General features: G+C 46.1%; 1 protein-coding gene across 1 annotated transcript in view; it reads right to left on the reverse strand.

Annotated features, from left to right (window-relative positions):
- Positions 1-15,315, reverse strand: part of PAG1 (phosphoprotein membrane anchor with glycosphingolipid microdomains 1) — a 106,977-nt gene that overhangs the window by 22,245 nt on the left and 69,417 nt on the right. The gene's annotated exons all lie outside the window — the stretch shown is intronic.

Consider the following 15,315-nt stretch of genomic DNA (forward strand, 5'->3'; position numbering starts at 1 on the left):
GGGTAAGAGCTGTCCCTAGGACACTGTAGTACCTGGCATTTAGTACCTGGTACATGGGGGCTTCCTAGGCGGCACTAGTGGTAAAGAATCCGGCCGTCTGCCAAGGAAGGAGATGTTGGAGATGCAGGTTTGGTTCCTGGGTCAGGAAGATGCCCTGGAGGAGGACATGGCAACTCACTCCAGTATTCTGGCCTGGAGAATCCCACGGACAGAGGAGCCTGGTGGGCAACAGTCCATAGGGTCGCAGAGTCAGACACGACTGAAGTGACTTAGCACACGTGCAATCAAGTGCTTTCCTCATTTCACTGCTGACACAAGCCTGCGAAGAAAGCATGACTCCTGTTTTTCAGACAAGGAAGCTGAAGTTCAGGCACTAAGTTCCCCCGCGGTATTGTCAGGCTCAGTGGCAGCGGAGGACCTGAGTCCAGCCACCTCTGACTCCGGCACTTGTGGCCTCTGCCCCTAGAGGGCGCTCCTTCTCACTGGGGGCTATTGCTCCCAGGTCCAGTGAGTTACAAGGCTTCTAAATGAAAACAGCCAATGAGCTTTGCGAAATATTTTAAGATTTAGATTTTGAAAAATAGAGCACTATTTCAAATTAATGATTTGCTTTCTCATCAGAGCTTGTTAAAGAACATTTGCTTTGTTCAGTTCTAGAACATTTCTCACACAGCCTTAGCTTCATTCTCAAGTTACGTGAATAAAGTCACCAAATAAATATTTGTGTCATGACAATTTAACAGAACTCAAAACACTTTTTAATAAAAACGCTGGTTGATATTTGTATTTCCATTTGCTCCTTGACAGAGCTGGGACTATGTAGCCATCCACTGAGCAGCAACATTAAGCCTGCACCTGGGCAGCTTAGGGAGTGTACTGTGGTTCAATGGGAGAAAATTTTCTCCAGGTGAAACATTTTGCATTTATTTAAATATTCAAAGGTGAAAAATAATAATTAAAAAAAGCTGGAGAAAAAGAAATTGTATCTGTAAGTATGCAGAGGGAATTCTAGGAGATGAAGCTGACTGCTTTTTATACGGCCTTAAACCAACACGAACATGTTCTAAAGCTCCATAAGTAGATAAACATACGACTTCCTGGGTAATAAAGAATGGCATTCTTCCTGTGTTGGCTATATATTATACCTGTGAACACTGCACTCATACTGTCATGGACGGTCCCGTTGCCTTTGCCTGTTTGCTCCTGGACAGCTATAACTGAAGAGCACTTCTCTTATGATTTGTTGCAACAAAGAATAATTCACTTTAAACTTAGGCTACAAATTGGCATCAGAGTAAGTTATTAAAACACATTCAAGCAAGCACATAAATCAATAAATGTTTATATCCAGGTCCATGCGTAGCACATTTTAAGAGGCCCAAAAAAGAAGGTCTGTTGTGCAGGCATTTGTGTGTTCCTTTTTTCATTTGCTCACTCATTCGTACAATGATTAATCAGTGTCTATTTGATTAGACACTGTAGGTCCTTAGAAAATAGTTTCCTTAGTGAATTATTCAAAGCCACATATCCATCCAGCAAGCCCCTCTCTCAACTCTGTGCACATTTCTCTTTCTCTCTCTCAACAGGGGGAGGCGATAGAATATAACATGGTGAGAAAGCGATGGCACCCCACTCCAGTACTCTTGCCTGGAAAATCCCATGGACGGAGGAGCCTGGTAGGCTGCAGTCCATGGGGTCGCTAAGAGTCGGACACGACTGAGTGATGTCACTTTCACTTTTCACTTTCTTGTATTGGAGAAGGAAATGGCAACCCACTCCAGCGTTCTTGCCTGGAGAATCCCAGGGATGGGGGAGCCTGGTGGGCTGCCGTCTATGGGGTTGCACAGAGTTGGACACGACTGAAGTGACTTAGTAGCAGCAGCAGCTCTGCCTCGCAGAGCAGTGTGGGGAGAAGAAGGATGAAAGCAGATTATTACCCGTGACTGAATAAAGGATGTAACTCACAGAAAATGTGTCAAAACTCCTGGCTCACTACCCTTCCACTGGAATCTGCAGAAAAGCTACTGAAAGTGAAAGTAATACTTTTTCCAAAAGTTCTCCTGGTGCACAAAAAAAATGCCACAGTGAAAAGAAAGATCTGGTGTGTTTCTGAGTCAGATATCATAATACACTGTAATCCCCCAGGGCAAGGGCTCCGATTGTGTGGGCGGCCCTCGCCTCTCAGAAACTTCTGCACGCAACTGAAGGAGCTGCACAGGTCATAGCCGTGGTTGGGAGTGTGGTGGGAGCCCCCACCCTTGCAGGGGCCAGCAGTGTGTGTGGGAGGTGTCCACACACATATGACTTCTAGGCGGGATTATTCTTGTTTTAGAGAAAATCCACACCACTGTTAACTCTTGTCTCCTGGTCTCTTTCTGGTTTTCTGTCTCCATAATTCTGCCCATTTCTTCTGGCTTATCTACTATTGAGACGTGACTGCCTTCCCCCCGTGGGTGTTCATGGCTGTGCTCTCCGGTGTGCAGATAGACTACCTCTACCCCTCCCAGTGTGTGTAGACAGCCCATTCCTCCCCTGTCTGTGTAGACGCACACATTTGACTTCCATGTTCCTTCTTCCCAGTGGGGATGGGACTGGAAGCCCTGTGCTAATGGTCCAGGGCTTTCCAAGAAGTGGAATGGACTTTCCTGCCCAAGGCTGGGCCCTCACACACTGGTTTCACTGAACTTAAATGCAGTGAGCAGGGGTCCTTCATGTAGTTCATCTTGAGCAGCGGAGCCATCCGCATCCTTAGCAAAGGTTGAAGAATTCTCTCAAGAGTAGCGACGGGGGGAGATAAAACAAGGCACAGTGTCCGGGAAGTAAGGAGTCACCCTGAAAAGGAAGGGTCCCCCAAGGAGTGAGGCTTTCCTGTACCTTACACTCTGTGCCAGGGTCCATGTGGAAAAGATAGTCCAAGGCTGATGCTGTTACTGGTCTTGGGGACCAGCTTCTGTGTATGTGTGTGTGTGTTTAGTTGCTCAGTTGTGCCTGACTCTTTGCAATCTCATAGGCTGTAGCCCACCAGGCTCCTCTGTCCATAGAATTCTCTAGGCAAGAATACTGGAGTGGGTTGCCATTCCCTTCATCCATGGGACCTTCCTGACCCAGGGGTTGGAACCAGGTGTCCTGTATTGAAGGTGGATTCTTTACCATTTGATCCACCAGAGAAGACCATGGGGACCAATTTATTCTCTCCTAATTCCTTCATCAAGTAAGATGTCTCCTGAGCATCCTGAATCAAGCCATATCAGCAGAAATACAGTTTGGGGTGCTCTCTCAGGATTTTTTCAAGGAGATATTTAAGCTTATTTCTCTAAATCTCTTCCTACCTATTATAATAAAATTACATTCAGTTATGGAATGCTGTCTTTTCAAACAGCATCCCATTGTCAGATTTCATGTGTAAATATTTTATAAGTTATTCAACATAGGGGAAAGCAGGATCATTCACTGACCTCAGTGAACATTTATTAAGACACCTGAATGTCCCACTAAGATGTGCTGCAAAAGATCATATTCGTGAAATAGCAGGTTTAGCCTAACACTTGTACATCAACTCTTTCTCTTTTAGAATAGGCTTTACCGTTTGCTGCACTAATACACCATTCATGACCAGCAATAATTATAGTATTGCTCTTTAAGAGCTTCCCAGGTGGCTTAGTGGGAGATGCCAATACAGCAGATGCAGGTTTGATCCCTGGGTCGGGAAGATCCCCTTGCAGACAGAAATGGCAACCCACTCCAGTATTCTTGCCTGGAGAATGCCATGGACAGAGGAGCCTGGAGGGCTCCAGTCCATGGGGTCGCAAATAATTGAATACACCTTAGGGACAGAGCACGCATGTGCATATGGGCATACCCACCCACCCATCCACCCACACATTGCTCTGTAAGAGGCCCTGGGATCCTTCTACCCCTCAATTTCAGACTACTGTGGGAACTTGTCACTTGGTCTTAAGAAAGGTCGGTGCTTGAGTTTACAGGACTTCTGTTGGGGATTTTTTTAGAAGTTGTGCTGGATAATTACACTATTTTGGACTGAAAACTCCAAAATTTCTCATGCTTTTATATCCATTCATTTCATGGTTTAATCAACAAGCGATTCGATCTTGAGAAAAATCCAAAGCCTTTTACTTTAAAAGCACATGCCACTTTCAACCACAAGGGGGCAGTGTAATTCTATTCTCGGCCCTAATCTGCAGGCTTCTGGAGAGAACTGCTATTCTTGCTGTTGGTGCTTCTGCTGAGCAATTTAATTGTCTTCATTAGCCTAGACCATCAGCCACTCCGATCAAGTCCAACAAGGAAGAAAAACAAAAAGTGGGTGAAATGAATGAAAGTTGCAGCCCAAATAATAACGTGCATGCTCAGTCGTGTCCGACTCTGCGACCAGTCCGTGGGATTCTCCTGGCAAGAATACTGGAGTGGGTTGCCATTTCCCACTCCAGGGGATCTTCCTGATCCAGCGATCGAACCCACATCTCTTGCGTCTCTTGCAGTGCAGGTGGATTCTTTACTACTGTGCCACCTGAGGAGCCCAAATATCAGCTATTTATTTCTTTAGCCAAACACATTTAACAGGTAGATTCTGATACCTGCAAATTCTGTAACTAATAATTGCGTCGAGTTGGGATGGCCCGTGAGATTAGCTCGGAGAAGGCAATGGCACCCCACTCCAGGACTCTTGCCTGGAAAATCCCATGGACAGAGGAGCCTGGAGGGCTGCAGTCCATGGGGTCGCTAAGAGTCAGACACGACTGAGCAACTTCACTTTCACTTTTCACTTACATGCATTGGAGAAGGAAATGGAAACCCACTCCAGTGTTCTTGCCTGGAGAGTCCCAGGGAAGGGGGAGCCTGGTTGGCTGCTGTCTATGGAGTCGCATAGAGTTGGACACGACTAAAGTGACTTAGCAGCAGCAGCAGCAGCAGCGAGATTAGCTATGGCTCCTTTGAAGCTGGCTGAGGTCAGTAATGATGGTCATTATCGTTTTACAGCTGTCCTAGCTGACTCATAATTACACATGATGGAAACCACCTCCACACATGACCCCTCACTGATGCTGAAATAAGGAGATCGAGGACCCATCCCCATGGATACGCCTCCTTCCTGGTTGTCACCAGGTGTGGGAACCATGCAGTAAAATGATACTTTACAAGCAACAGATTAATCAGACACATTTAACAAGGGCTGAGGACTGAAATTCTCTGCTGGGTTTCTGTCCTATGAAGCAGGTGGAGATGCACAGGCTGCGGTGGCAAGAACCCCTCCACAGAATTCTCCCGTTTCCTGAAAGACTCTGAAGCTAAAGTATCTGAATTGAGGTCACTTTCTCTTCAGACTAAAGGGGCCCTGCTGTCGGTAAGTTGTGTACACTGAACTCCACGGGAGAGTCAAACAGGACTGCTGTGAACAAGGAGTCATCTCAGGCAATGCCTGCTGTCCATGGGGGCCCTGCTAAGACCCAAGGGTCTCTGCCAAACCAGTTGCTATAAAGATCATCCTGCTTCTCTCTTTCCCTGAGTCAGGGGGAAACACACCCAAAGAGCAGAAGACAGCAAAGGTCTCCAGGATGAGATTTTCTTGATGGTTTTCCTGAATCATTTCACCATCACTCTGGAGCAGTTATCTTGACATTTCTTCCTTCAGCAACTTGGAGCACAAGAGAAACACTTGACGTCAGTAAACTGGCCCTGCCATCAAGGTTCACTGCTGCTGCTGCTGCTGCTGCTGCAGGAAGACCCGAGCGTTCATCCCCAGGGCAGGTTATCAACCTTGCAGGCCATCTGTCAGCCTAACCTGATTTCATCCTGTACATACCAAACCTATTGATCCCCACAGGAAATGGGAAATCTGACCCTCTGAAGGGTGTGTGTGTGTGTGTCTCATTTCCAAAATACACTAAACTTACATTACAGAATATAGTTTACTGCTTATCAAAGTCCTGCCACCATTTTGCTTTTGCCTTGAGAAAAGCCAAAAGGCGAGTGACTTTGGTGGTTAAGGAATGCCTTCCAAGGTTACTGTTCTTCATATCCTGACTTGGAAACCAGTTCTCAAGGTTCATTTTTTATTTTCAAATGTAAATTTCATGAAAGAACAGGAGAGGAGGAAGGGGGAGAGGGAGAGAGAATGATTTTGACTGACTGGGTGAGGAGTGTAGGTAAGGGGTCTTCAATTTGCATAAGCAAGTTCTTTGGAAGGAATGATGCTAAAGCTGAAACTCCAGTACTTTGGCTACCTCATGCGAAGAGTTGACTCACTGGAAAAGATTCTGATGCTGGGAGGGATTGGGAGCAGGAGGAGAAGGGGACGACAGAGGATGAGATGGCTGGATGGCATCACCGACTCGATGGACGTGAGTCTGAGTGAACTCTGGGAGTTGGTGATGGACAGGGAGGCCTGGCATGCTGCTATTCATGGGGTGGCAAAGAGTCGGACACGACTGAGCGACTGAACTGAACTGAATGGTCTTTTTACAAAGTGTGCAGTTGGACCTTTTGGCAGTTGTCCTGCATGTTTGCTCTGCTGATCTGAATTAAAAGTTCCCTGAGGGCAGACACATATCCATCTCACATCCCACCATATTCTCAATGTCTCCATGAGCTGGAATATAGGACCCAGTCCAGAAATTTTTACGTTTCTGTGAAAGGAAGATTCCCCACTTGACTCTCAAAAGGCAAGTTTAATGAATAATTTATCAGGTCAGGAAGAAAAGAAGAATTAAAAGAGATGAGCACATCAAGCAAACAATTAAGTAAGCCAAGGGTTTAACTGGCAAATCCTCAGTTCTGGAACGAACAGAGACACCTGCCTTCTTTGTACTCTCACTGAAGCACCTGGATGGTTCTTGACAAAGGCCTTCAGAGATGGTAAGAATTAGAAGAAATTCTTTTTCTCAGTCTTCTCAAATGAAGCCGAGGGATACGAGGAGTTCAGAAGCTGGCCGGCCTGCCTGCCTAGCTGGTGGGGAATCTCCATGGTGCGGCCTCCATCCTACACACAAGCAACAGGCTTCTCCCCACATGCCCCCTCAGGGCCCTGAAGGGGCCAGGCTTGAAATAAAAAACACAGCCATCTCTACCGTGTTCATAACCCTCAGGTGTCCACCTGGCTGGGACAAGCACAGACAGGTGAGGATATGGGAGCCCTGCCATCTTCCTGGTGAGCTCAGCTTCATGCTATGGTGACTGGTTTTCAGTACCGGAGAGAAGAACACTCATTCTCCACTGGTTTGCCCATGCTCACTCCCAGCCTCATCATCGTGGCCTTCCTTCCAAGGGACCTAGAGCACTTTGCAGCCTGGCACCATCGCTTTGCTGGAGCCCGGTGGGGATGTGGTGTTTACACACAGGGCTGGTTTACAGAGATGAGGACTTTTATTTATTTCTATTTTTATAATTTATTTTGTTAAAGTACAGTTGATTTACAGTGTTAATTTCTAGTGTACAACAAAGTGATACACACACACACACACACACACACACACACACACTCTTTTTCATATTCTTTTCCATTATGGTCTATCCCAGGATATCGAATATAGTTCCTTGTACTACACACTAGGACCTCATGGTTTATCCATTCTCTATATTATAATTTGTATCTACTAATCCCAAACTCCTAATCCACCCTTCCCCACCCCCTCCCCCCCTTGGCAGCCACAAGTCTGTTTTCTATATGAGGTCAGGACTTTTAGATCTCACTCTGTTAAGCACCACGTTGCACTTTTTACTTGGTTTCGGATGCTCGGGTGATTTCAGCTGCTGTTTTTCATAACAGTAAAAGACTTAACCAAGAAAATCCCCCGCAACCTCTTTGTTGAGAGGTTCAGAAATTCACCACGTGACATAAATGTCTCTCAAATCCTCCACTCATGGATCATGATATTTAAAAGATCAGATTCATTTAACACTTGGACTGAGGTTGGACAGCTAATTATACATGCTCTAGTATCTGTCACATCCCAAATAGCTTTTACCAAGCCCTCACCTAACCCGGCTACCGCACGCAGACGGTCCAACAAAGGATGCTTACCCTGGGAAAAGGAAAACTTCAGGGTGGAAGAAGTGGAATTTCAGAGATTAGACTGAATTTAAACCACGTGCCAGAGGAATCCTAGTTCATAGTGCTGGTTTCCTTGTGAGTTAGATCAACCACACCCTCTGATGTACCCGGATATGAGTGCGCTGACTTAACATTATGCCCAGGCACTAGCAAGACGACAGCTCGACTTACTCCTCAGTGGTTAACACATCAGGGCCATCTTTTACTCTCATATTTCCCACGTTAAAAAAAAATAATTTTATTTATTTTTGGCTGTGCTGGGTTTTTGTTGACATGCGGGCTTTTCTCCAGCTGCGGAGAGCGGGGGCTACTCTCGAGTTGCGGTGTGCTCGCTCCTCATTGTGGCGGTGGCCACTCTAATTGTGAAGCAGGGTCTTAGGGCATTCAGGCTTCAGGAGGTGAGGCACATGGGCTCAACAGCTGTGGCCCATGGGGTCTTCCTGGACCAGGGATCGCACCTGTGTCTCCCGCACTGGCAGGCAGATTCTGTACCACTGAGTCACCAGAGAAGCCCTCATCTTTCCTACATTTTAAAAACATTAAGGATTCTTTAGATTATAAAACTGGTCAACAAAGTATGTTTCATTGACTTCTAGAAAGCAAAAATCTGCAAAAAAACATCCCTGCAGGTTACTTGTCAGTGTTCCCGGAAACTACTCAGGGCTGGGGAGACAGAGTGACGGCTTGATCAGAATGAGTCAGAACTCGTTATTTGAAAATGTATGTTCTCGAGGCTCATCATCAAGGCTTTCTGCTGGAAGGGTGTGGGCAGTGGGTGCAGATACTCAAGGAGTATGGCTCCCCAAGCCCCTTGTAGAAGAAGAGACAAGGTCGTGGTCTTTGCAGAGCAGAGCTTCTCAAATGGGGTCCTGGAGCAGAAGCCCCATCATCACCTGGGAACTCGTTAAAAATGCAGAATTCTGGACCTTCCCTGAGGCTTATGAATCAGAAAGTCTGGGGTGAGGCTGGGCAAGCTCTGTTTTCACAAGCCCTCCAGGTGATGTGAGGCATGCTGAAACTGGAGAAGACGGTTCTAGGACAGTACCTACTGCCTCTCCAGAACACCTGGGGATCTTGGTAAGCTGCAGATTCTGAATCCTGCAGGCTATTATTATTTTTTTTTTAGTTTTAATATTTTTTAATTGGGGCTTCCTAGGTGGTACTTGGAGAAGGAAATGGCAACCCACTCCAGTATTCTTGCCTGGAGAATCCCATGAAGAGGAGCCTGGTGGGCTACAGTCCGTAGGGTCACAAAGAATTGGACATGACTAAAGTGGCTTAGCACACACACAGCACACACAATTGAAGTACAGTTGATTTACAATGTTGTGTTAATTTCTGCTATACAGCAAACTGACTCAGTTTTATAGATATACATTTTTCATATTCTTTTCCATTATGGCTCATCTTAGGATATTGAATATAGTTCTCTGTGCTGTCCAGTAGGACCTTGTTTATCCATTCTATGCATAGAAGCTTGCACCTGCTAACCCCGACCTCCCACCCCATCCAAAACCCTCTCCCCCTTGGTAACCACCAGTCTGGTCTCTTATATTCCTGTGAATCCTGCATTTCTACCTGGCCCACAGGCAAGGTCTGGGCTGCTGGTCTGAGGGTCATGGATGAGTAATTCTAGCGTAGGTTTCCTCTTCCTTAACTAGGGTTGAAGGGTCATCCAGCCAGATCCCTGTGCTGAAACCTGACCTTCATCTTACTCAGAGTTATGTGAGATGAGGTCAGAGCTCCAGGGTCTCTGGAGCCTTCTTGATTCCCATAGAAGCGCCCACACACAAGGCCGCTCTCTCCAGAGTCTAACAAGATGGCAGCAAGGGACCAGTCACTGGTGCGTGGAGTCACAGAGCCAGCTCCTGCTGCATTCCTTCCCACAGCATCGCTGTGTGGCCTGAAATGAGCCCAAACCTCCTGTGCCTCCGTTTCTCTTTCTGAAAAGTGAGGTCACTTATAAGGTTTCTTTCCATCTCTGAGATCCTTTTATAAAAGAAGTTGGTGATTCCCAAGCTCTGAGACACAAATCCTCAGTGGGATCAATAGTTTCAACTCCCCAGGAAGCACAGTCTTAGCGATTCATGGAAAACATGACGAGGTCACACGTGTCTGAAGGGGACATCACGGGTGGACTTTTTTCTGGCTGCTCTGAGTCTTGGTTGCGGCGCATCCTTTCTCTGGTTTCAGGGTGCTGAGGCTTCTCTTGTTGTGGGGCACAGGCTCCAGAAGGGCTCTGAAGTTGTGGTGCACAGGCTTAGTGCCCCCTCAGCGTGTGGGATCCTAGTCCCCTGACCAGGGATTGAACCTGTGTCCCCTGCATTGGATGGTGGATTCTTTTTTTTTTTTTGGAAAAAAACAAAATAAAACTTTACTAAGTCACAGCCAGCTGTAAACATGTCACTGTGAGAGCACATGGATGGTGGATTCTTAACCACTGGCCCACCAGGGAAGTTCCCCCTTATGTGAGGTCTTTAAGGTCAGTGTCCAGGGTCAGAAGTAAATTCCAACAATCCCTGAAACATCAACAGCACTTCTGACAACACTGGGCTTCCCAGGTGGCACAGCAGGTAGAGAACCCGCCTGCCAATGCTGGAGAAGCAAGAGAGGTGGGTTCGATCCCTGGGTCAGGAAGGTCCTCTGGAGGAGGAAACGGCAACCCACTCCAGTAGTCTTGCCTGGAGAACCCCGCAGACAGAGGAGCCTGGCGGGGTATACAAAGTCCATGGGGTCACAAAGAGTCGGACGCGACCGAGCACGCACGCATGCTGGGAACACCAGCACTGCACACTGGCTGTAGGGCTGACGGAGAAGTCTCTTCATGTTCTCATTAATGTCCAGTTGATATATTTACACATTTACAATTCATATTTATAAAAGTCTTTCAACAAAATGCGAGGATCAAATCAAAATATGAAGATGGGCACACACAGGTATGGAAAGAGAAGACGCTGCTTCTGGAAGCTGCAGAGGCTTTTTAAGGCATTTACCCCGAATTAGGAAAATCTTACAGAGAAAAGTTTGAAAGTGATCCATCTAATTTCCAGTCTCAGTACTTGATAAGCCTGAGGTGATTCCAAAGGTGACAGAACATCCTGGAGACTTTCTCTGTCCCTATTATTAAAGATGCTCAGCTCTTTGAGTTGGTTTCATTGGTCTCTTGACCTCCAACAGTTCTTACTCTTTGATTCTAAGGCACATGCTGTATTTTACTCTTTGACACTCCATAATTCATTGAATGAATAATTGGTAAATATCTACCCTGTGACAAGCACTGCTTCATCTTCTAATCACACCTTGAATATGAGATGACACTGGGCTGATGCAATTCAACTGGCAAGTAAATTCAACTGGCAAGAGGTGAAAAATCTCTAGAATTAAGTATCTAATACATAGGGCTTCCCTAGTGGCTCAGATGGTAAAGAATCTGCCTGCAATGCAGGATACCCGGGTTGGATCCCTGGTTGGGAAGATCCCCTGGAGAAGGAAATGGCTACCCACTCCAGTATTCTTGCCTGGAGAATCCCACGGACAGAGAAGCCTGGTGGGCTGTGGTCTCTGGGGTCTCAAAGAGTCAAACACGACTGAGCAACTAACACTTTCATTGTTCCTAATACAGCGATATGTTTTGATCAAAGATGAAATACAATTTACCATTGAATTCCAAGCATGGGAAGTTAGGAAAAAACAGAGCCAGAAGTCCTTTCACTTCCACCATGTTGCGTGAGAAGCCACACCTAGTTGCAATAATTGTAGCGTGATTCTGTTCGGCTTGGCAGCAGAGGCGCCACCGCATCAATGCAGCTGCAGTGCCCTTGGACTGATGTTGTTTCAAGCTGAGAACTGCCCTCATTGTGTCTGGTGGATTCCAAAGACAGCCCTTGCATGCTCACAGCGTGGACAGGACCGCCTCCGGGCGCCCACGCACACACTCATCACAGTCAGGGTCAGCCAGCCATTGAGGATGGGTCAGATTCAAGGACCCAGGAGGGCACCTGTAAAGAGTACCCCCCCTTCTGCCGACCCCTCACCCGGAATGGAAGAAAATGGCTTTCACTTTACAGTTAAAGCACAGCTAAAAAAAAAAAAAAAGTTCAGGAAAGAAGTGGCGCATGCATTTAAAATCCCACTGAGGCATACGTGATGGAGCGGAGCAAGTCACCTGTGTAGGAGAAGGGAGGGAGGAAGAAGGTGAGAGGGCTGAGGACAGAGAGCAGATGCACTGTGTGTGGAGGGGGCAAGGGGAACAGACTCTGCACTTTTCTGGAAAGTCTTTTCTGCTTTACCACTTCATCTACAGCTGACCTTACTCCACGGGTTACTTCGGGAGTTTAAGAATGATGTCTGTATGTACGTGACACTTCAGTACATCTATCTTCTTCTCCTCCTTTGCTCACCTTTGGGCAGATAACACTCTGTTATGGAGGTAGGGGAGGCGAGTGTGCGAGAATAGAAACCCCTGTGGAGACCCTGTTCTGACAAAGTGACTAAACATGGAAACTGTCACGTTCTTTGGACGAGGTCCCTGTTCATTAAAAAGGCCGTTAACATCATGACAGCCAAACACACTTCAAACCAGATACAGAAGGCAATATGGAGTATTTAAGAAAATGTGGTAAGAAAATTTAAGATGTCACACACAACACATACAGCCACATACAACAGGCTATTACTCAGCTGCAAACAAGAATGAAATAATGCAATTTGTGGCGACATGGATGGACCTAGATATTACCAGGCTAAGTGAAGTAACTCAGAGAGACAAATGCACGCTATCACTTAAGAATACAAATGAACCTTATACAGAGGAGAATCAGACTCACAGACAGAGACAACAAACTTACAGTTACCAACATGGAAAGCAGGGGTTGAGGGGGGATAAATTAGGAGTTTGGGATTAACAAAGATATACCGCTAAGTGTAAAATAGATTAGCAACAAAGATTTACTGCATAGCACAGAGAAGTAGAAAATAATCTGAAAAAAAAAAAACCCCATATATAACTGAATCACTTTGCTGTACACCTGAAACTAACACAATATTGTATATTGACTATATTTCAACTGAAAAATCTTGTTTCAAAATAAAAGGCAATACGGGGTAAACTGCAGGGTCCTGAGTAGAGACATGACAAGTATATCTCACTTGTGAGCACGAGAGTCTTTTTTCAACTTTGATGGCTGAGCGTTGTGACTAGGGCCCTACTGAACCAGCCTTGACTGGTATCCTCCAGGCCGCCTCCATCTATCAGCCCCATTGGTCTCACGTGGCTTCCTTCTCAGGCCACGTGAGAGCATCAGCCATTGTACAGATTCCCCCCCAGAAGTCCTTGGTCCCGCTCACAACACCTGGGACACATGTTACACTGCTGATGCCCAGGCCTGACCCTCAGATATTCTGGCAGATATTCAAGGCCCAGGGGCTTCCCTGGAGGCTCAGAGGTTAAAGCGTCTGCCTACAATGCGGGAGACCTGGGTTTGATCCCTGGGTCGGGAAGATCCCCTGGAGAAGGAAATGGCAACCCACTCCAGTACTCTTGCCTGAAAAATCCCATAGACAGAGAAGCCTGGTAGGCTACAGTCCATGGGGTTGCAAAGAGTCGGACACGACTGAGCAACTTCACTTCACTATTCAAGGCCCAAGAATTTGTATTTTTAACGTGTGTCCTAAGTGATCCTGAAGTAAGCAGTTCACTGAAAACCTTGGGCTCAGAATTTGTTACAAGCCCTAAGGGAATCCCAGTGAGGTGGGAGTTACTTTTCAAGTCTTTAGACATTCAGAATTACTCAAAACTAACATAACATTGGAAAAGACCCTGATGCTGGGAGGGACTGGGGGCAGGAGGAGAAGGGGACGACAGAAGATGAGATGGCTGGATGGCATCACCGACTCGATGGACGTGAGTTTGAGTGAACTCCGGGAGCTGGTGATGGCCAGGGAGGCCTGGCGTGCTGTGATTCATGGGGTCGCAAAGAGTCGGACACGACTGAGCGACTGAACTGAACTGAACATGGCATTTGGCCAGGGGAATCATCGTAGACGGAATTAGGCAAGAGTGAGAGGAACATCTGTATGGATATGGCTTCTACAAGCTGTATCATTTTCATTGGCTCATCCTAGGAAAGGAAAAATCTATTCCTGTGATGGAGTCCCAGCGGGCAGGGGTAGTGGAATTCTAAAATCCACTGGGAGCCCTCTGCAGGGCATTTTCCTCCTTACAATGCCACGTAGCTAATGTGATTATAAGACCTAATGAACTGAGACTAATGCAATTTTGAAAATCTTCATAGCTAATGAAAATCACATCTTCTCCCTTAAGATTCCCCCCCCCTTTTTTTCCTGTTTGTAAATCATGAATGAAATGAAGTCATGGGTTAAGGCTGTGTTTAGGATAAGTCTTTTATAATTTGTAGACTTTGACATTTTAAATGTCACAGTGGTCTCCAAGTGGAAGGGTTACATTTGAAATTTACATTAGATGCCAATAAAATATAAACTTTTTGGAGAGACCTAGAATATGGATTTATAACACTGATATTTAAAAGAGAGTTGTTTTTCCTGCTAGTTCAAAGAATTTTGTACGTCACGGCGTCAATGTCATCACTCTGCCTCAATTTTCATTTTTTTTTTTCCTGCTTGAAATTAGAAAGCAATAAAATGAGAGCTAATCAGGGTATGGCTTTGACCTCACCCCACTGCTCTGTGCTATGTTTTTACCCCTTTTGGGGAAGGAACATTTCAAAGGCATAAAATTGAGAAGTAGAGGAATGGCCTAAGGTGAAATGGAAGATTGGGAGAGGTGCACCTTATGCACTGTGGTCAATTCAGGAAAAGGTCCCAGCCACCTCTACCCAACTGACCAAGTTTCTCAATTTTAACTGTTATTTGTTAATAAAAGAAACACGGATATTTATGGAGTATGCGTGCATGATAAGTCACTTTAGTTGTGTCCATCTCTTTGCGACCCTATGGACTGCAGTCCACCAAGCTCCTCTGTCCACAGGGATTCTCCAGGTAATACCAGAATGGGTTGCCACGCCCTCCTCTGGGGCATCTTCCCAACCCAGGAATCAAACCCATGTCTCTTACGTCTTCTGCATTAAGCAGGCAGGTTTTTTACCACTAACGCCACCTGGGAAGCCCAGGTAAAACTATTCAGAACTTAAAAAATGGAATGTGGGAACTCAAAGAAATGTCACACCTGGAGTCAAAAATTTGCATTCACTCTTCTCCACCACTGAGAC

The sequence above is a fragment of the Oryx dammah genome, unplaced genomic scaffold (genome assembly GCF_014754425.2).
Source record: "Oryx dammah isolate SB20612 unplaced genomic scaffold, SCBI_Odam_1.1 HiC_scaffold_19, whole genome shotgun sequence".
NCBI classification, from domain to species: domain Eukaryota; kingdom Metazoa; phylum Chordata; class Mammalia; order Artiodactyla; family Bovidae; genus Oryx; species Oryx dammah.